The sequence below is a fragment of the Musca autumnalis genome, unplaced genomic scaffold, assembly GCF_047663935.1.
Source record: "Musca autumnalis isolate F117 unplaced genomic scaffold, ASM4766393v1 scaffold_2, whole genome shotgun sequence".
Taxonomy (NCBI): Eukaryota; Metazoa; Arthropoda; class Insecta; order Diptera; family Muscidae; genus Musca; species Musca autumnalis.
The window spans coordinates 120,998,734-121,021,509 of NW_027411755.1; positions in this window are offsets into that span (position 1 = coordinate 120,998,734).

The window sequence follows — 22,776 nt, forward strand, 5'->3', positions numbered from 1 at the left end:
AAATTGAATTATAAATTCTCTTTTAAAGTGATTCTATGAAACTCAAACATTTTATTTTTATAAAAGCAAACATGACCAAAAAATTATTTACAATATTTGTAAAAACTATTTTCAAAGAAAACTACCAAACATTTTTTTCTATCCCCTAATTTTTGGCTCTATTAGGGCAACATCGTTAAATACTAGCCTAGTGTGGGGCAATTCTGGCTAATATAGAACTTCTCATTTATCATTAAATTGCTTGTACATTAGGGATATAACCAAAAAAATACCACGCCAGTACCATGTGCGGAATATTGTCCTGATAACGAAAACGCGTGTTTTAGTTCGATTCGGTGAAAAAAGTTTCTGCACCGACTGCGATTACTAAAGCCCTTTTGATATTTTTTATATTTAAAAATTTAAATTTGCTTTGTTTAAATAAATATTTATAAAAAACAAATACGATTCTCACAGGCAAAGTCATTAAAAAACAAATGACCACATATTCTCTTGTCCGATAGGTACAATCAATATACTCGTAAACATAAAATTCGCGAGATTATAAAGAAAAACAAAAAATATCAATATTGTCGCAGGTGCATTAAATGCTCTGAAATTTCGCGATTTGATAAGAAATTGGTCCAGAATGGTTTGATATTGATTTTAAATTAGATTAAAACTCTTAATAAGTTATTACGAAAATCGTATATGTCATTATAACAAATAAAATTAAAAAATGCATTATTAAACGTCAATGCATTTGGAGCAGGAAACTTTTTTCGCGATAGGGGAAAAATTACACCTTATTTCGTAGTAGCTTTTCATGCTCTACACGGCTATGCGGTTGTATTTTTGATATTGGCAAAAATTTCAAAAAAGTTATAACCCTATTGTACATTCTCTAGACATAACAGCTAATAATAATTTGTCATAGTCATTTTTTCGAAAATAACTGCAAAAACATACAAAAAATCAAATTGTTTCAAAGGACAAATTAACGTCAGGAACATCATTCTTTCTGCCGGAATCAATGACAGACAAAACTACTGAAAACAATAGAGAACAGTTTATTTCACTGTTCTGATTACTAAAATGCTAAAAAAGTAAATAATTTGATTACTTTTAAACGACTATTGTGGTGCATCATTTTAAATGCTCAATTTTAAAATGCCCATTTTTTGTTTTCCGCAAAATTTTAAAATAGCAGTGTGTAGAAAGGTATATTTTGAATGTTTTAAATTGTTAAAAATTCTCAACTCATTTCGTAGTTATCAGCGTTTACATTTTTGAGTTCAGTTTGCATAATTTTTAGTGACACTCAGTTTGAAATTTTGTGGAGAAGGTCTCAGCCTAAAGGTAAAAGCTTTAGGTATACATATTTTTTGTATGCAATGGACATTGAAAAGATATTCAGGCACAGTCAACATATGCCTTGTTCAGAATGACGGTAATTCGCTATCTATTCGTTGTTCGACCTCAAATTACAAATAAATTACTTAATTTTCCACACAAAATAGTGAACAACCATTCTTATACTTTTTTCAGTTTTAATTAATCTCCGAACGACGATAATTTAAAACTCTATTAGAAACTCAAACATTTTTAGAAAAACTGAAAAACATGAACAAAAAGGTCAATCTTGTAGAGAATTTTCATAGCTACAATATTTTCTTTAGTCCCATCTCGAAAGAGCTTGCAGTTTCCAAGCAAAATCGTGAAAATCTAAAAAACCTCTAAAAATGTCAACTAGAATCGCGATTTATGTAAAAAGCGCTCAGGCGATTTTTGTTTTTTTCATTTTTGATTGTATTTAAGTCTGGAGTATTACCCCAATGGATTAAACTTCATAATTTTTCTCATCTATGAACATTGTAGTTTCAGAATCCGTAAAAACTTCCCAGGTGTAAGCACATTCCATTTAAAATTGGTTCAAGAGGGTACATAAGCTGCCTTGCCTGCTTCTGATAAAAGAATAAAGAAGGCCGAGCCAATTTATGAACTAGGTTGTCCTTTTATTTTTTATTATACCCTCCACCATAGTATGGAGGGTATATTAAGTTTGTTTTTCCGTTTGTAACGCATTGAAATACTCATTTGCGACCCTATAAAGTATATATATTCTTGATCAGGGTAAAATTCTAAGTCGATCTGAGCACGTCCGTCCGTCCGTCCGTCCGTCCGTCCGTCCGTCCGTCCGTCCGTCTGTGGTAATCACTCTAGCATCCACAAAAATGGAGATAGGACGCTGAAATTTTGGGAAAATGCGTCTTTTGTTTGCAGGCAGGTCAAGTTCGATGATGGGCTATATCGGTCCACGTTTTGGTATAGCCCCCATATAACGGTACCCCCCGATTTACGATATTTTGACGTTTTTAGCTACATTTTCAGACCGATTTGGCTATAATTTGACATTTAGGGTTCTTAAGTGTCAATAAACATATATAACAAAACTTGTGGACATAGGTCCACGTTTTGGTATAGCCCCCATATAACGGTACCCCCCGATTTGCGGTATTTTGACGTTTTTAGCTACATTTTTAGACCGATTTAGCTATAATTTGACATTTAGGGTTCTTAAGTATCAATAAACTTATATAACAAAAGTTGTGGACATAGGTCCACGTTTTGGTATAGCCCCCATATAACGGTACCCCCCGATTTGCGGTATTTTGACGTTTTTAGCTACATTTTCAGCCCGATGTATATAATTTGACATTTAGGGTTCCAAAATGTCAATAAACTTATATAACAAAAGTTGTGGACATAGGTCCACGTTTTGGTATAGCCCCCATATAACGGTACCCCCCGATTTACGGTATTTTGACGGTTTTAGCTACATTTTCAGACCGACTTAGCTATATTTTGACATTTAGGGTTCTTAAGTGTCATTAAACTTATTTAACAAAACTTGTGGACATAGGTCCACGTTTTGGTATAGCCCCCATATAACGGTATCCCCGATTTGCGGTATTTTGACGTTTGTAGCTACATTTTCAGACCGATTTAGCTATAATTTGACATTTAGTGTTCTTAAGTGTCAATAAACTTATATAACAAAATTTGTAGACATAGGTCCACGTTTTGGTATAGCCCCCATATAACGGTAGCCCACTGATTTACGGTATTTTGACGTTTTTAGCTACATTTTTAGACCGATGTAGCTATAATTTGACATTTAGGGTTCTTAGATGTCAATAAACTTATATAACAAAAGTTGTGGACATAGGTCCACGTTTTGGTATAGCCCTCATATAACGGCACCCCCCGATTTACGGTATTTTGACGGTTTTAGATACATTTTCAGACCGATTTAGATATAATTTGACATTTAGGGTTCTTAAGTATCAATAAACTTATATAACAAAAGTTGTGGACATGGGTCCACGTTTTGGTATAGCCCCCATATAAAGGTACCCCCCGATTTACGGTATTTTGACGTTTTTAGCTACATTTTCACACCGATATAGCTATAATTTAACATTTTGGGTTCTTAAGTGTAACTAAACTTATATAACAAAAGTTGTGGACCTAGGTCCACGTTTTGGTATAGCCTTCATATAACGGTACCCCCGATTTACGGTATTTTGACGTTTTTATCTACATTTTCAGACCGATTTAGCTATCAATTGACATTTAGGGTTCTTAAATGTCAATAAACTTATATAACTAGTGGATATAGGTCCATGTTTTGGAATAGCCCCCATATAACGTTACCTCCCGATTTCAGGTATTTTGAGAATTTTACCAACAAGTTTTAACCGAAATATCTGTAATATGAACATTTGACATTTGAAATTCTTAGTGGTCACCACACCTCTCCACCAAAAATTGTCAAGAAAGCCCCCATATAACGGTACCTCCCGATTTTCAGTAATTTGATGATTTTAGCTACAATATTAAACCGAACTAGCAGTAATTTGACATTTGAAGTTCTTAGTGGTCAACACCTCTCCATCTAAAATTGTCAACATAGGTCCATGTTCGGATATAGCTCCCATGTAACGGTACCTCCCAATTTTCAGTAATTTGGCAATTGTAGCTACAGTTTTTAACAGAACTAACTGTAATTTGACATTTGAAGGTTGTAGTGGTCACCACACATCTGCATCAACAATTTTCAACATAGCCCCAATATAACGATACTTCCCGATTTTCGGCACTTTGAGGATTTTACTTAAAATGTTTAACCGAACGTAGGTCCATGTTTTTGTACAGCCCCAAAACATACCTCCCGATTTTCCGTACCTTAGTTTTATTTTTTGGACGAACTTTCTGTAATTTGAAATTTAAAAGTCAACAAAAATTCTGCAACAAAAATTGTTCATTTAAGTTCATATTTTCGTATAGCCCAGATACCTCCGAACTAGCTGTTAATGGCATTTGAAGTTCCCACGTTATGTACCGATTTTCGATATTTTGAGGATTCTAGCTAAATTTTTTAACCGAATTAGGAGTTATTTGACATTAAATGCTCCCATCAAAAACTGTCAACATAGGCCCATGTTTTATTATAACCCCTATATAACAGTACCTCCCAATTTCTAGCCCACCAAAAATTGTCAACAGTTAGATATAGGCACCATAAAAAAGGGCCTCCCGAATGAAGCATTTTATGTACATTATCTGACATTTTAACGTACTCACTTAAAGTTGGGGACAGGAATGAATATTTTATGGTGGAGGGTATGAAAAGTTCGGCCCGGCCGAACTTAATGCTTTTTTACTTGTTCTTTTATCAGAAGCAAGCAAGGCATTCAAAAAACAATTTTGTAGGCTGAAAAGTTGTCTTTAAGATGGCATACAAAATATTCCGTTTACAGTAACGTTATACTAAAATTTTACCGGACAACAACAAATGGGCATTGAAAAATTGAGCATTGAAAATATTCACCACAATAATCGATTAAAGGCTTGGGTACATAAGCTGACTCGCCAGTTTGCTTCTGATAAAAAATAAAAAAGAAAAGGACAACCTAGTTCGAAATTGGCTCGGCCTTCTTTATTCTTTTATTTTATTATGTCATACCCAGCAAAATGTTCGATGACAAAGATGCCATTCAATCATGGGTGCAAATGATCTGGCATGTCATCTTTTTAGCATCTTCATCGATGAAGAGCGTGGACCCCAAAAGATGCTATTAATTTTTGGATCCAAAGCATATCATTTACACCAATGCTTTGCCATGTCATTTACACCAATGCTTTGGCATGTCATTTCCACCAATGCTTTGGCATGTCATTTTCACCAATCTTTTGCAATGACATTAGGTGTGTTCGTTTACTCAACAATTTGTACAAATGTGTACAAGTTCAGCAACTTCTTGTAATCGGCTAAGGTCTTTTGCTTTGTACTGTAGAGTAAACGAACAACATCCAGTAACAATTTGTACAAATTTTGAGTGAACGAACACACATATTATCATTACGACGAGAGTTTTAACACCGTTGGTTGTGATTTCGAGTCTCCGACAACATCAAGCCTATTGCAAGTATTTAATCTTATATATTTAAAAAAATGTGTATAAATAAAAACACAAAATTTATCTCTATTGGATCGATGGATTGGGTTCAAATGCTGATGAAAAGATCGGATCTTTTACGACTTCCTTTGAATGGATTCAAATGCTAATGAAAAGATCGGATCTTTCACGACTTCGTTTGAACCAATGCAAAAGATGCCATGAAATCACGTCATCGCATGCAACCCCTTCATTAAAATTTTGCTGAGTAAATAAAGCAGGCAAGCAAGGCAATCAGGCGAGGCAGCTTATGTACCCAGGCCTTAATAATTTCCAAATATTCGGTATTTTATGCGATTTTAATAATCAGAGTGGTGGAATAATAGTTTCTCTATCGTTTTCAGTAGTTTTGTCATTGATTCCGACAGAAAGAATGATGTTCCTGACGTAATTTTGGCATGATTGTAATTAATGTCCCTTTGTAGGCAATTTGGCTACAAATTTCTAGTTTTTAAAGTTATTTTCCAACAAATGACTATGACAAATTATTAAGGGTTATGTCCAGAGTATGTAGAAACAATCTAATGATATATGGAAAGTCTTGTATTAGCCAGACATGCACTATATTATACTAGTCTTTAACGGCGTTGCCCTGATAAAGGTAAAAATCGGGGCATAGAACAAAATTTGTTGTACTTTTCTTTGAAAACAGTTTTTAGAAATATTGTTAACAATTGGTATGTTCCAGTACTGCAAGAATCTACTAATTTTTACTATTTTTTTTCGATAACATACACGAAAAATTGTTATCGAAGTTAAAAATAGTAGCTTCTTGCAGGTTCTGGAACCATGTTTGCTTAAAAAAAAAACAAAAATTTCAGTTTGAATGATTTTCAGTGACAGTCCTGATAGAACTGAAATATTTGTTATTTATTATACCCTATACCACAATGTGGAAAAGGGTATTATAAGTTTGTTTTGGTAAAAATTCATGTAACACCGCGAAATATTCGTCGAAAACCCCAAATGTGGTATACCAATCTTCATATCTCGACGAGATAAAGCGATTTTGAGATGTCCGTCCGTCTGTTCATTATAAATTGTAAACACGCTCCAGGCCGCAATTATGGACCGATCGTCACGAAATTTTGTATGGAGGTTCAGATCAGAATAGATCCCTATTCTTATTGGTGATGATCATTAAATATTTAGCGGGTGAAATAGACCAAAAACATAATATTTATCCAATTTTCTAGCGGCTCTGTAGGTCTCAATAATAGTCCGATCAACGCGTAATTTTAAATAAGGTAAGAGTATATCACAAAGGAGAAGCTTGCAATTTGAGATGGCGATCTGATAATATTTAGAGGGTTAAATGGACCAAAACTTTTGTGTGAAAGTTGTGAAAATTTTTAATATACAGCTTATATCTTAATTCCTGGAAGTGACATTCCGGACAAGTGAGATATACTTGAAAGTGGAACGCTTGACCTTTCAGTTGATGCCAATTATGTTGGTGTGCATGATCAGATAACAGAGTTACAGCCTAATATATTCCGTTATTTGTTTGTAGTGTAATAATAAACTCGCTAGAAGTCGGAATTATACTTCAATAGTCACGAAATTTTGCACCGGATAAGAGTATATGTCGAAAAAGATGCCTACAATTTTGAATGATGATCTGATATTCTTTAGCGGGTGAAATGGACCATTACTTTTGTATGAAAAATATACAAATTTTATTTTTGGTCGATATTTTAATTCTTTGAGGACATATATTTCGCAAAGTAGCCTACATATGGAAAAAACTACTGACCTTTCCTCTGATGTAAATTGCAATAAAGTGTTTGCTAGATAACGGGCCTACTGCCTAATATATAATGGGTTCTGTGTAGAGAACCACATTTTTATTCCATGCTACATATTGTCTCTCCAAAAGTTTATGTAACACCACGAAATATTCGTCCTACACCCCTTATTTGGTATGCCAAATTTCATATCTCGACGAGATAAAGCGATTTAGCGATGTGTGTCCGTCCATTAAATATTGTAAACAAGCTTAAGGCCGCAATTATGGACCAATTGTAATGAATTTTTTAAGGAGGTTGGGTTCGACCCAGAATAGAAATGATTAGTTTTTGGTGATGATCGTGAAATGTTGAGGGGATGAAATGGACCAAAAACAAAATTTTAACCAATTTTGTAGCGGCTCTGTAGGTCAAAATATAAACCCGCAAAATTTTAACCAAAGTTTGCGTTTATGATGAAGAAGAAGCGTACAAACCAACGTGAAGATCAGCTAATACTTAGCGGGTTAAATGGACTGAAACTTTTGTGTGAAATTGGTAAAAATTTCAATAACGTAGCGGTTAAACAACGGAAGTAGTAGTACTACATAAGTGGGTTTAATTACATTTTAGTTTGTGTGAACTAAATTTTCCGTTCCTGCTACAAAAATGTCTTTGTCATGCTAGATAACTTTTTGGTGTTGGTCAGAAGTATTATTAATTACATCTCTGATATTTGTTAATTAAATTTTCACAATCATTGAAAAGAAGTTCCGTGGAGGGCGATTGTCCAGGGATAGTGGTATAGGGTATCCAATGGTCGGCTCCGTCCGACTATAGACTTTTCTTACTTGTTGTACCCTGCACCATAGTATGGAGGGTATATTAAGTTTGTAACACATCGAACTAATCATTTGCGACCATATAAAGTATATATTTTTGATCAGGATAAAATTCTAAGACGATCTAGTCCGTCTGTCCGTCTGTTGTAATCACTCTAGCGTCCGCAATAATTGAGATGAAATTTTGCACCCGAGGGTCTTTTTTCCATAGGCAGGTCAAGTTCGAAGATGGGCTATATCGGTCCACTCTTTGGTATAGCCCCCATATAACGGTACCTCCGGATTTGAGGTATTTTGACGTTCTTCGCCACATTTGCAGACCGAATTAGCTATAATTTGGCACTTAGAGTTCCTAGTGATCAACAAACTTATTTCCCAAAGAATATGGACATAGGTCCATGTTTTGGTATAGTCCCCATATAACGGTACCTCCCGATTTTCGGTATTTTGAGGATTTTAGCCACAATTTTTAACCGAACTATCTGCAATTTGACATTTGATGTTCTTAGTGGTCATAAAACATCTCCACGAAACATCGTCAACATAGGTCCATGTTTTGGTATAGGCCCCATATATCGGTACATCCCGATTTTCGGTATTTTGAGAATTTTAGCTACAATTTTTAACCAAACTAGCTGTAATTTGCCGTTTGAGGTTCTTAGTGGTCATGAAATATCTCCACCAAACATCGTCAACATAGGTCCATGTTTTGGTGTAGGCCCCATATAACGGTACCTCCCGATTTTCGGTATTTTGAGAATTTTAGCCACAATTTGTAACCGAACTATCTGCAATTTGACATTTGAGGTTCTCAATGGTCATGAGGCATCTCCACCAAACATGGTCAACATAGGTCCATGTTTTGGTATGGCCCCCTTATAACCGTACCACCTGATTTTCGGTATTTTGAGCATTTTAGTTACAATTTTTAAACGAACTAGCTGTAATTTGACATTTGAGGATCTCAGTGGTCATGAAACATCTCCACGAAACATCGTCAACATAGGTTCATGTTTTGGTATAGCCCCCATATATCGGTACCTCTGGATTTTCGGTATTTTGAGAATTTTAGCTACAATTTTTAACCGAACTAGCTGTAATTTGCCATTTGAGGTTATCAGTGGTCATGAAATATCTCCACCAAACATCGTCAATATAGGTCCATGTTTTGGTGTAGCCCCCATATAACGGTACTTCCCGATTTTCGGTATTTTGAGAATTTCAGCTACAGTGTTTAACCGAAATAGCTGTAATTTGACATTTGAAGTTCTCAGTGGTCATAAAACATCTCCAACGAAACATCGTCAACATAGGTCCATATTTTGGTATAGCCCCCATATAACGGTATCTCCCGATTTTCGGTATTTTGAGAATTTTAGCTGCAATTTCTAACCGAACTAGCTGTAATGATCGGAATTTTTAGCTACAATTTTGTCTATTCAAAAATAATCGTTAATATAGGTCCATGTTTTGGTATATCCCCCCATATAACTGTACCTCCCGATTTTCGGGAATTTTCAGTGGTCACGAAATTTCTTCACTAAAATTCGTCAACTTGGGTCCATTTTTGAGGGTCTGCATTGTTTTGATGAAACTATCCCCAATTTGACTCATGAAGTTCCCTGCAGCTATAAAACTTTTCCGCCAAAAAATTTAAAGATAGGTTGACTCTTTGATATAGCCCCGTAGTGGTACCTTTCACCAAGCTGAACACATTTTTTTAGATTTGATTAGATAACACTGCGCAACCAAATGGAGGTGAAAGTCTGGGGCACGGAAAAGTCCTCTTGGGGAAGAAAGGCCTTGGTGAGTATATTATGAACCCCGAAGGACAGATCCGCCGTGAGTCGAATTTCCGCGTTATGGCGTGATGAAATTTTTGTTAGAGACCCTGTGGGCCATCAGGAATTAGCGTTTTATCTTTGTTCACTGTTGCTTAAGTGCTCTACAAAAACAACAAACAAAGATATAATGCTAATTCATGATGGCTTATAGGGTCTCTTGCAAAAATTTCATCACGCCATAACGCGGAAGTTCGACTCACGGCGCATCTGTCCTTCGGGGTTTTTAATATACACACAAACCATATTTCATCTCCAAAAGGAATTATCTCTGACTCAACATTTGTGTTCACAGTGTAATTTAAGCAATAGTGGGAGGCAGTAGTAGTCAATCCATTGTCGAAAAGTTGTTTCACCTAAAATTGTGAAAGGACCCAAATTATTCCATTTTAATTAAGACTATTTTATGGTGGAGGGTATAAAAAGTTCGGCCCGGCCGAACTTAACGACTTTTTACTTGTTTTTGAAATGTGTTTTGACAGCAAATGAAGGCTTAAAATCGCATTCGCCTTTGGTATCGCCTTCTTTAATTCGCCTTGGTTCATATTTAGGTATATTCACAATATGAAGGTACATCCGGGTTGTACACGCATAGCCAAATGGAGTGCTATTTCGGATTTTTAATGGTTGTAAAACATCGCAGCCTAAAGGGTATTAAACGTTGTTTAAAGCAGCTTAGTACTTCCATAACTTAATCTTCGAAAATAATTTATGTTTGGTACTAGTTGTTATTCTTGGTAATCCGGACGCCCCCGAAACATGTGGTGTCCGGATACTGTATGTATATAAATGTAATATGAGACTTATGCAATGTTAGTTATTTGCGTTTGAGAGCTATCCTTGGGAAACAAAAAAAAAAAACATTTTTAATGGACCGTTACATATTTTACAATTAAAAATTTTGGAATATGTATGCAGTTTTCTGTAAAAATAAATTTCTTTCTATATACTATGAGTGTGTGTGTTTTTAATGACAACCTTGACAACCCAGCAAGCAAAAACTATCGCGGAAGTGACTTAGGCGTGTCGCCCAGTGCGATGAAAACAGTCGCGGCGATAGTCGCAGAAGTCACCCTGGAGTGACCTCCGTTGTGAAGAAATGAACCACGCCGGCGTGTCGTCTTGGAAGTCACTCCAGCGACACTTCTGGAAGATCATTTCCGCGATAGTTCTGGAATTATAAAAAAATATTTTTTTATTTTTATTTATTTTTTTAATATTATTTATTTAATTTTTTTTTTTTGAAGTACGCTCTTTTAGAGAAATTATTCTTTGGAATTTCCGCCTACATTAATTTTGTCATTTTAAAAATGTGATATTTTGTTGATGACTTGGGAAGCGAACCCGGAGCTTCAGAGTGCAAAGCGAGTATGCTTACCACTGCACCACCATCTCATATAATCATCAGATAGAAAAATGTCCCACATTAGTTCAAATGTGTTGAATCATAAATAAATGTAAACAATCGCCTTGGAAGTCACTCAGAAGTCACTCCGAAGTGTCGGCATACGCGATAAAAGGCAATCACAATAAGGCTATAGAAATTGTTTGTGTAATACACCAATGATCTTCCTTGGCGTGTCTCCGGAGTGACTTCCTAGGCGAGGGAGTGCGAAACTCACTTCCAATTGCTGGCAGGGAATAAGCATGTTTCACACAAGACTAGTAACCCTAGCAATGTATAAATAAACACAACTAATGCTATCGTTACCTGCTCTCAATATGGCAACTGGTGTGTTCGTTTACTCAACAATTTGTACAAATTTGTACAAGTTCAGTAACTTCTTGCAATCGGCTAAGGTCTTTTGCATTGTACTGTAGAGTAAACGAACAACATCCAGTAACAATTCGTACAAATTTTGAGTAAACGAACACACATAACATCCTTCTTGATTTAGCTATCCTCTATTCATTTTCATTGGGGCTAATACAAAAAATATTTGAGCATCACTGGTTCACAAAAAATGGTGTGTGTACGTTTCCTGACGGCAAACGTTTAGATCAGTTTCGACCGTCGCACACTGGTCGAAACCACTGATCTAGCGGCGCTAAAGTCAGAAAATTACAGACACTTTGCAGACAAATATTTTGTTTTTTAATTTTTGTTATTGTAAATATTCACTCAGTTAGTTATTCACTATCAAATACAAGGGTTTTTTGTTGCAGCAGATTTTAAAAAATTGTTGCAAAAAATTAACTTTATATTAGTTTTAATGTTAAATGCATTCGTAATGAAACTGGACAAGATTTATATTCAATTAATAGCTGAGGGTGAAATTTAAATTATAAAAACTAGTTTGGGGTCTGGAGGTACTTAGTTATATAGCAATAAATTTTCAAAAAATTATTTTTTTTGTGTTTTTATGGGTTGTACGCGCTTGTTCCATAGAGTTTGTGCCAAATTTCACGTATCTCAATTCGTTTGCAAGTTATTGATTTCGCGCCGCTAGATCAGTGCTTTCGACCACTGTGCGCCGTCGCATTAACAACGATCGGTGTCGTTTAGTAAAAGAGTCGGCTAAAAAATAAAGTATTATATTTCATCTGCTACAAACAACTTAAGCAGCAATATACCACTACTCTGAAATTATTCCTGCAATTGAAGAACGAGATTGAAGAATATTTAACGTCCAGGAATGATGAAGGAGATGTGGCATATCAAGTTTTGACTCATACTTATCATGACATTGGATGCCTAAATGCAGATAATGGAGTGCTTAGAATTTATTAAAACGCGCAATATCCAAACAAAAGTCGGACCATTGCTTAATCTTGGCAATATTACCGATGATAATAAGAAGGCTCTTTATTTCCTTACGGATGCCGAAAAGGCCTACAAAGAACACAAGAAATCAAAACAAGGTGCTAATCATAATAAACAAAAGGGTATCACCGAAGAAGACCAACTCTATAAAGGATTTATTGAGAACTTGTCATGAGTATACAAAGAGTTGGGAATAGCTAATATGTCTGCCAAATATGCCTACTTGACAATGAAATTGTCATTTGAAAATAAGTCCTACAAGTGTTGTTATCAGCCCAATCAGCCGAGCTCTCATTTTTCTAAATTACACGTAGAAATTTTAAAGAAGACCGGCGTTACATGGCCGCAGCTAACTATTTTACCGATGCATTTAGAAACGAATCAAATGATGCTCATCTGGTTGAAGAAAAATTTACCTATATGAGTCGTCAATGGACACAATATGGCCTTTCACTACTGATAGTATCAAGGAAACGTTTGGATGGAGGAGCGCATGAATTACTTTTCGGTATGTATTGAAATGAAAATGGTCGTCATAGGCATTATACATATAAAACTAACTATCTTCGTGTTTTTACTATATATTTTTAAATTGAATGAGAGTTCAATTCCATTCCAATATTAAGACACGTTTCCCTTATTTCATTTCAGGAGTAAAAAATATTGCGTTGGATAACGAAATGCCATTTTTGTTTTCTCAACTGCCATTGGCGAAATATGAGAAGAAAATAACCGCTACTTACTGCACCACATTAAAGGATGCCAAAAAAGTAAACATAAACTTGAAAATAGAACACTTATTATGTACTTTGTAGAGTTTTAATTAGTTCTGTGATTGTTTTCAGTGAGAAAGTTGTTTAAATAATAAAAACGAAAATATAGAACACCTTATATATATCAAACCACACTCTTTTTTGCTTATTATTGAACAAAATTAAAGCACGTACGTAAGTATTGGACCAATTTTCCATGTTAGGCCAATTTGCTAGTGGCACATTTAGAAGGACTGTTTAATAACAAAAAAATAGAAGAATGAAAATTGCTTTTAAAAAGGATATCGAATTTGCACAAAGAAGAACCGAATCAGTTGATGAAGTATTCTTTGGGCGCTAATAAAACTTAAACTTGAAAATAAAAGTCTGATTTTGTAGAGTTTAGTTCTGCGATTGTTTTCAGTGAGAAAGTTGTTTAAATAATAAATAAGTATATAATTAAAAAAATTAAGGAACAGTGTTTTATTTATAAATGCACTTAAAAGTAGAAAATAATTTTTCATGATGGAATCTCTCAAATAAAACGCTTGCCGTTCAATATTGTCACAATTTTTAATTCAAATGCAAGCGTTTTATTTGAGAGATTCCATCATGAAAAATTATTTTCTACTTTTATAAATAAAACACTGTTCCTTAATTTTTTTTAATTATATACTTATTTTCTAGTTTTTAGTGCATTTAAAAATAGAACACTCAAACTTATTAATTTTATAATTATTTTTAATTTTTTTTGTAAATACATTTTTAAGATTTTCAATTTTATTTGCATACTAGCTGAACCCGGTGCGCTTTGCTACCCCGACTTAGATAAAATATAATGCAATGATTTTTTAATATTTTAACGTATAAATATAGGAGATATGAAGGCGTTCTCTACCCATTCAGGGCTGTTTTGGAGCTACTATGGTATTTTTGTATGTTTCAGGAGGTAACACTCCTCCTAAAGCCTTTTCGACTATAAGTATTCCTACGGTAGTTATCTACTCTTACAATATTAATTTCTCTTTATTTGTACAGATTGGATTTGGAGTGAATAAAATTAAGAATAGAACCAGGTTTGAGAACCTTAGGTTTGAGGATAGTTGTAATTTATTTTATAAATGGGACTTATTATTTCCAGGTCATATACATATTAACATATTGTGATATCTGAAATTACTCTTAGGATAACTCCCACTCGTATTCAAAATTTTTACTCAAATAATGATTTAGTTATATCATATTAAAACATTATTCTTAAGAAGTCTCTCAAAGATATAATATTTAATGCTGTAGCCTTGGTCAATTCCTTCTCAACTATAAGTACTCGTACTTGTGTATATAATGATGACTTCTAAGTATCTTCAAAATTTCATTCAAATTAAACATATGTAACAAAAACATGAAAATATATATGGGAGCTATATTCCGATCTGAACATATCTCGATATCATTTTGCACATTTATTTTTACACCAAATCCCGTCTCGCATTCCAAATTGCAATGAAATTGAACATACATAACGTGTTTGCCGAAAATATATATGGGAGCTATATTCAAACCTGAACCGATTTTGATATAATTTGTAACATTTGTTTCTAGACCAAATTCCGTCACACATTCCAAATTTCAGCAAAATTGGACATATATAGCGTGTTTGGCGCATAAAAAAAGGAAATCGGCCGAAAATATATGTATATGGGGACTATATCCAAATCCGAACCAATCTCATTATAATTTGGCACATTTATTTCTAGAACAAATGCCGTCAGACATCCAAAATTTCAGCGAAATTGGACATATATAGCGTGTTTGGTGCATGAAATAAGGAAGTCGGCCGAAAATATATGTAAGTGGGAGCTATATCCAAATCTGAACCGATTTGAAAATCATTTGGTAAATTTATTTCTACATCAAATTCCGTCACACATACAAAATTTAGAGATTGTATCTGTAATAGTTCTAAAGATATTTGCAAACAAAATCTAAATTTTTTTGGAGGTACCTCCGGTTTAGATGCTAAATCTCCAGATCAACGCGAAATTTCAAAAAATAATATAGCCTATTTTCATTCCAGGCCATGTAGCAATGTACCCTAAAAATTTCAGTAAGATCTGTTCAGCGGTTTTCGAGTCTATATTTCACAAACAAACAAACGTACAAACAAATTTCAAATTTATATATAGATAGCTGAACCCGGTGCGCTTCGATACCCCTTTAGATTGATATGCATTTGAAATTTTACGGATTTTTTGAAATCAGAAAGAAATCAAATTCAAAAATTTAAAGTAAAGTATTTATTGTAATGCTTTAGGATATACAATGTTTTTTGTTTTTCCTTCAGGAGCGTAAACAAACAAATCGGCCGGTCTACCAACACGTGAACATCCAACGTAGAGCTGACCATGAGAAAAGCAAGAACATGCTAAATTTAGGCCGCATACACGAAGAGTCTGTCCTTGGGATTTATTTATAGTCATTGCAAACGCCAAAAGTACAGGAAACTGCAATCTTTTAAAATTGAAGGGCGTTTCTGTTGCTATATACTTCCCAGTAATAATCGTTGCCTCAATTAAATAGTTATGTAGTTTTTTTACTGTTAACTTTGTACCATTGCAAAGGCGAGGTGGGTCTATGTTTCTTAATAAAATAATAGGAACACCAACTTTTAGCCTAATTATGTGGTGGAAAGCCTGAAGATCCAACGAACTTAGGAATTCAACTGGATAGTTAACCGCGTCGTCTTCAGTTGCCACAGTATCAATGGATTTGTACGTTCGTGCATTTCCTGAAATTCTATTGACTGAAATTCTTTCAATATAATTTACCAATTTGTTTTGTAGACCAATTCCCGCCACATATTCCAAATTTCATTGAAATTGGGCTTACATAGCGTGTTTGGTGCATCAAATACATGAAATCGGCCGAAAATATATATGGGAGCTATATGTAAATCTGAACCGATTTCAATATAATTTGACAAATTTTTTTGCAGATCAATTTCCGCCACATATTTCAAATTTCATTGAAATGCAAATTGCATAAAATATATGAAATCGGCCAAAAATATATATTGGAGGTATATCCAAATCTGATCCGATTTCAATATAATTTGGCAAACTAATTTCTAGGATCTATTCCGTCAAAGATTCCAAATTTCATCAAAATTGAACATACATGGCGTGTTTGGTGTAGAAAATACATGAAATCGGCCGAAAATATATATAGGAGCTATATCAAAATCTGAACCGATTTCAATATAATTCGGCATACTCATTTCTACAACAAATTTAGTAACACATTCCAAATTTCATTGATATGGACATACATATTGGGTTGGGTGCATCAAATACATGAAATCGGCCATAAATATTTATTGGAGGTATATCCAAATGTGATCCGATTTCAATATAATTTGGCAAACTAATTTCTAGGATCAATTCCGTCAAAGATTCCAAATTTCGTCAAAATTGAACATACGTGGCGTGTTTGGTGTAGAAAATACATGAAATCGGCCGAAAATATATATAGGAGCTATATCCAAATCTGAACCGATTTCAATATAATTCGGCATACTCATTTCTACAACAAATTTAGTCACACATTCCAAATTTCATTGAAATTGGACATACATAGTGGGTTGGGTGCATCAAATACATGAAATCGGCCGAAAATATATATAGGAGCTATATCCAAATCTGAACCGATTTCAACCTAATTTGGCATACTCATTTCTGTAACAAATTTAGTCACACATTCCAAATTTCATTGAAATCGGACATATGTAGCGTGTTTGGTATATCAAATACTTGAAATCGGACGAAAATATATATGGGATCTATATCCAAATCTGAACCGATTTCGATATAGTTTGGCACATTTTGTTATAAACCACGTTCCGTCACGCATTCCAAATTTCATGGAAATCGGACATATATAGCGTGTTTGGTACATCAAATACTTGAAATCGGACGAAAATATATATGGGAGCTATATCCAAATCTGGACCGATTTCGATATATTTTGGCACATTTATTTTTAGGCTAAAATCCATCACACATTTCAAATTTGAAGTCTGTATCTGTAACCGTTCTATAGATATTTGCATACAAAGTTTAAATTTTTTAGAGGTACCTCCGATTCTGATGCTATATCTCTGGATCAGAGCGGAATTTCGAAACTTTTAATAGCCTATGTTACTTTCAGGCGATGTAGTAATATACCCTGAAAATTTCAGCAAGATCGGTTCAGCGGTTTTTGAGTCTATAAATTTCAAACAAACAAACAAACAAACAAACATACAAACATTTTTCTATTTTATATATATAGATACTTGAGATTATAAATGATATTTAATGATGGAATCTCTAAGGGGCTATATCAAAATCTCAATTTTTGGTGAAGAAGTTGGGAACTCGAAATCAAAGTTACAGCCATTTCGGCGCAAAAATTAAGACAAAAAACACTTGAAGTCGGGTGGAGCCGTAATATGGGGGCTATACCAACACCTGGACCTATGTCACAATTTTTGGTGGAGAAATTTCTGTACCACTGGGATCTCCAAAGGCCAAGTTACACGCAATTCGGTATAAAAATGAAGATAAAATCCTTAAAACACTTGAAATCGGGCGGTACCGCTATATGGGGGCTATACCAAAACCTGGACCTATGTCCATATTTTTTAATGTGTACGTTTCTGTACCATTGGGAACCCTAGTTGTCAAAAAACTGCCAATACGGGCTTAATCCATATCGTACCGAGAAAAATTTTTTTATTTTTTAAAAACAAATCACTTTTTTTAGGGTAATTAGGATCCACTGATGTCAAAAATCAACTCAAAAAATTTTTCCGATTTTTCGTTTTCCGGAGAGTGGTGTTCGAAATTTCGAACACTGGCGCTTAAGCTATTTAAGCCATTTTTGTATAAAAATGGTTGAAGATTGGTATTGAGACTTCTTTGGACCTACAAAACTTTTAGAAATGGCTGAAATTTAGTATTTAGTCTTATATGGTGCTATAATAAATTTCCCCGCAATTTTTCAGTACATTTCCACGTTTTGGATATACCCATCGATATGTAGGTTAAGTACCAGTGTTTAAAATTTTGAACAGTCAACTTTGCACATATGTAAAGTCGCGCTTGCGCATGTAAATCATATTCTCTAAATTTTGTGAAACGGCTACATATATTGGCAATATTTCCCCATGATTACTTTTTTAATTTCCTTTTTTAAAATTTTTTAAAATTAATTTAAAAAAGATCCAAAAATATAAGATTCAAGAATCTACACTTAACATCGAGGGGGAGGGGGGTTTTTCAAGGGAACAATTTTTTTTTATTTGCTGACAGATTAGACTTTATACATATACCAAAACTTGTTTAAAATGTAACCTTTTTCATCCATTAATATTTTTTGAAAAAAGTGATTTTACTGTTCGAAAAATCGAACTCCAAGTACGAAATGGGTTAAAATGACGATAAAATACCTTAAATCGAGTGGTACCGCTGGGTGGGAGCTACAGGAAAAAATGGACCCATATCGGTTTTGGTTTCATATTCATGTATTGTCGTCCAAATCTGAAAAGTGTACAATGTTTTAGTTCGATTGGTCAACTACAACTGTGTGAAAAATGAGTTACCATATTTAAAAAGCAAATTAGATAAAAACTGTAAAACAGTGTAAAAATGGACCAATATTGGTTTTGATTTCTTATTCATGTATTGTCATCCATATCTGAAAAGTGTGCAAAGTTTTAGTTCGCTTGGTCAATTACAACTGTGTTAAAAATGAGTTACTAGATTTGAAAAACATGTAAAATTGAACACTGTACAACACAGTAAAAATGGACCAATATTGGTTTTGATTTCATATTAATGTATTGTCATCCAAATCTGAAAAGTTTGCAAAGTTTTAGTTCGATTGATCAACTGCAACTGTGTGAAAAATGAGTTACCAGATTTGAAAAAGAAAATACCGGAAATCGGGTGGTACCCTTATATGGGGGCTATAGGAAAAAATGGACCCATATTGATTTTGGTGTCATATTCACGTATTGTCATTTAAATCTGAAAAGTGTGCAAAGTTTTACTTCGATTGGTCAACTTCAGCCGTTTTAAATATCAGTTACCAGATTTGAAAAGGGGGTTAAGTTAGACACCGTAAAAACACTGTAAGAATGGACCAATATTGGTTTTGATTTCAAATTCATGTATTGTCATCCAAATCTGAAATGTGTGCAAATTTTAAGTTCGATTGGTCAACTGCAACTGTGTGAAAAATTAGTTACCAGATTTGAAAAGCAAATTAGATAAAAAACTGTAAAACAGTGTAAAAATTGACCAATATGGGTTTTGATTTCATATTCGTGTATTGTCTGTCATCCAAATCTGAAAAGTGTGCAAAGTTTTAGTTCGATTGGTCAACTGCAACCGTGTTAAAAATGAGTTACCAGATTTGAACTAAACACACACCAAAGCAAGTTAAATAAAACACTGTAAAAAAGGTAAATAAGGTGTTCTATACCTTATATTCATCAAACCACACTCTTTTTTGCTTATTATTGAACAAATTTAAAGCACGTACGTACGTAATTTCGTGACGATCGGTCCATAATTGCGGCCTGAAACGTGTTTACAATTTATAATGGACAGACGGACGGACGGACCACCCAGCCACCAAATTATGTGACCGGTTTCGCTGTTAGTTGGGCAGCTCTTCAGACATATCGACTGTTGGATGGCTTGTCTGTCCTAAAATATTTGGGTTTTCAAATGCAAATGTTTTTATACAATAACGGATATTTGGCCGTTAAATTGTATATCTTCATGACAAACGCTTTTTTGCACTGCCTTTGACGTTATGAGTTTGGCTTTGACCGCTAACACGCCGTGGCAACATTTTTTCATATGTTTTCAAGGGTTCAAATCCGAGCCGGGCTTATTCTGTTTTTTATTTTTTGAAATCAGCATTTATGCTAACGAGGGTATATACACTTTCATACGGGCAAAATATGCCTCACCGAAGTAATGGTTTTAGACCCCAAGTATGTTCCCAGCAAAATGTTTGTAGCCAAAGAAGTAGTTGAATCATGAGTGTAAGTGATTTCGGACTACATCTTTTTACGTGAAAGAAGTCATGAATAAATATACATTCCATGGAATGTATTTTGAATTGATTTTTCGATTCATTTAAAAATTGATTCGCAAGCAAGCATTTTGAGGATATGGGAGAAGTTAACATCTATTAAGCGAGGATTTTTCGCTGGTTTGAGACATCAGGGCCATTTGGAAAAATGTTTGGCTACAAACAAAGATGCAGTCTGACATTTCTTGCACCCATGATTATGTTTTTGGATACAAACATTTTGCTAAGTAATTAAAACACCATAAAATAAATTGTTTCTTGTGTTCTTAAGAATTTTATTTGCAAAAAGTTCTTATAAGTGTAAACATTGCTAAAACGTGAAAATGTTATGAAATGGATTCAAATCGGACATTGTCAAAATGTGCAGAACGGAATGCATTTTTCATGACTCTGCGTGGACTGCTTCTAAAAAAGCTATTCAATCACTACTTCACATGGAACAACTTCAAATAAATTTTCCTGGGTTTGGACGAAATGTGTTATATCGGTCCACTTCTTCCGGTACCTCCCTTTTTTTGATTTTTGTTGTAGCAACTTGTATTCACTGCCCCATACGATGCTATAAGTTGCATCAGGGGCAAGTCCATACTTCCTGGGAAAATAGCCTGAAAACTACAAAAAACCCCTATGACACCGTGTGTAGTGGTTGGAGCGCAAGATAACTCTCAAACGGATCTGCCGATTCGGTCAAAATTTTTCGGAAAAAATGTGCACACGATAAGTCTTGATGGGAGTGACCGATTTGGTCCATACTTAACACATCCTTATATATATACCAAATATAGATCAGGTTCGAATATGGACTATATTTGTCCACTCCTTCGGGTGCCTCCCACACAAAATTTTTGATAAATTCACTTTAAGACCTGCTCTCGAATTTTTGTTGAAGCAACTTGCATTCGCTGCCTCAATTACAACAGCAAAAGTTTTTTCAGGGGCAAGTCGATACTTCTTGAAAAAACAGCCCGAAAGTTGTAAAAACCCCTATGACACCATATGTAGTGGCTGGATAGCTCGAACCGAATACTGCGTTCGCCCACACTTTGGATATTATAATATTTCTTAGAATATTAGATGAAATTCGAAGTTGTTGCTTATAGGTCCTCTCCTTTCTGTGAGTTGAAAGCCCTTCAAGTTTATAGTTTTTAAAATTTATGATATATTTTATTTGCAGCTCAAAGGGGAGAACTGCTCCCCCTTAGAACGGCTGGACCGAATAGGATATTTTTTTAAATGTCCGTCATAGCCCAACTTAGGTTTTTTATGAAAAAGACAATTGACCACGCCCACTTTTATAAATATGTCACATCTATATAATTCTATATATTTATTGGCGAATTTCGGGGGCCTATTGTTTTATAATAGCTATTTTTGCTAAACTTATGAATGCATCGGCTTGCAAATTAATTTTCGAGACAACGGTGATTGCGCCCCGATCAATTTTTTTTGGTTCCCGCAGTCCCGGCCAAAGCCAGTTTTTAAGTATATCGAAAACTAGCGAACCGATTTTACGAAATTTTGTGGAATTTGCCGTGGTACATGTAGACATATTAAGAAAACCGATATATTTACAAATTTCCTTAAATGTTGAGGTTCAACGGTCCATCAGTCATGAAAAACCAAAAACGTATAAGTCTCAATAAACGGGAGAATGCGGCTGTACCATTTTTTTACTTTTAAAATTATATCGCTTAAGATAAAGATATGAGACATGCACGATAACAAATCCTTAACAGTATCAATGTGCGAAAAAATCTAACAAAGTCCGTAAGAGAAAAGAAAGGTTACAGACAAAATCGGTTGATAAATTTAAAATCCTCAATGAATAACTTGGTTTGACAATGGACCCAAAGGAATGAGACAATACCTATTTTTGAATTGTAAAGCATAAGTTCCATAAAAAGTTGTCATTAAAACTCAATACGACGGGCCAGCACCGCGGGTCTGCTAGTATGAGAATAAAAACTGCTATAACTACCTATTTTGTGAACGCGAACGCGATTTGAAATCAATTTTTATCCTTAATCTCTGTACTAAAAATCGCAATTTTTTATTTTTTTTTCTTTTCAAATGGAATTGCAAAATGAATTTGGTTTTTACCATATACCGAATTTTACCCATTTATTTAGGATAATGCGTTTAAATCTTGATTCGTTTCTGGGGGAAAGTTTTGTAGCACCAATGACAAAAACCAAAATACAAA